This window comes from Anneissia japonica, unplaced genomic scaffold (genome assembly GCF_011630105.1).
Source record: "Anneissia japonica isolate Jap-2015-1 unplaced genomic scaffold, ASM1163010v1 scaffold153018_len1449_cov119, whole genome shotgun sequence".
Lineage (NCBI taxonomy): Eukaryota > Metazoa > Echinodermata > Crinoidea > Comatulida > Comatulidae > Anneissia > Anneissia japonica.
The window spans coordinates 1-1,449 of NW_022683933.1; the positions used below are offsets into that span (position 1 = coordinate 1).

Sequence of the window (1,449 nt, forward strand, 5' to 3'; positions counted from 1 at the left end):
AAGAGAACAGAAGAAACGCTTAGCACGGCACTGTAATAAACGTATAGAGCACGATTTCCATTACAACGAAAGGTGAGGTATTCACTACTTTGCAACCACTTTTCTACTTCCAACTGAATATCCTCACGCGTCAAATATTGTTGGCCTGATTTAGGGGTTGATGTTCTTTAGTTTTTCTGTAGATGGCGCAATTATTAAAGTGAATTTTTACTGATGTTTATGATTCCGATGATGATGACAAAGATAAAAATATCGACGATGAAGAAGTTGAGAAAGGTTGCGGTAGTAACCGAAGTATTCGTTTACAAAAAGTGTACTAACGTTTCCGAAAAAATCAAATCCATTATTCATTTTAGTGTTTTTGTAACCATTAAAAAAAAATTATGCTAGTACTGGGAATTTGATGCCAGCTTTTAATATATATAAAATAAGAATAATTAAACCAAAAGGCAAAATACTGTTTTAGAGATAAGAATCTGATTGTGTTATAATTTCGCTTAGATACAGGATACCTACTGATACAGATGCTGAAGAACGACTAATGGACGAAGGAAGGCCGCCCCCTAGATTATGCACCGTAGTCAAGGTAAAGTTGCATGTGATATACTGTACTGTTAAAGTTAATCACACTAGAATTAACCTACATAATATCATACAATATACCATTATAAATATAGTGTAGTAATATAATTTACTCACATACCGTATTTATTCGAATAAACGCCCTGATTTATATAAACGCTTCTCTCGAATAAACGCCTCCTCTAGAGCCTCGTTTGGAATAAACGCCTCCCTGGAATAAGCGCTTATTTTTCTTTGAATAACCCCCACCCCCCACAAATGACTGTAAACAAATCTAATTAATGCAACATCATTCTTAACACATTCTTTTAATGTTCTACTCCTTTTTCGCTAACCGGGTTGTGGTCAATGGTCCCTACGTCTTTTTAATCAATAACACATTTTAACGATATTTAACGTATGTGTTGTAGTTCCACATTTACAGTGAAATTAAGTATATTTAAGTATATGCGCATCCATTTTACACCATAAAAATAAACGCCTCCCTCGAATACACGCCCCCTCAAAAACCTCTCTCAACAATACACGCCCCGGGCGTTTATTCGAATAAAATGGTACAATATAATGGTACAATATAAATTATATAACATTTTTATTATTATTGTTTCTATTAGGGCTACTACTGTTATTATTATTATTATTATTATTATTATTATTATTATTATTGTTATTATTATTATTATTATTAGTTATTATTTTATGCTCAGATATTTAATGTTAAAAGTTGCATTACAAATTTTAATATATATAAATTATAAAGTTACATCTCGTCTCATACAGGTGCCAAGTTTACGGGGGAAAGCGGTTCATCACCTTCCTGCAATGTAGATCAAAGTCAGCACCGATTTTGTGCGCACACGCCGTTTC

General features: G+C 32.9%; 1 long non-coding RNA gene across 1 annotated transcript; it reads left to right on the forward strand.

The window, feature by feature from the left end:
* Positions 1-1,449, forward strand: LOC117103252. Its single transcript, XR_004444543.1, has 3 exons — positions 1-72; positions 502-586; positions 1,363-1,449. It is a non-coding gene; the product is annotated as an uncharacterized LOC117103252 (long non-coding RNA).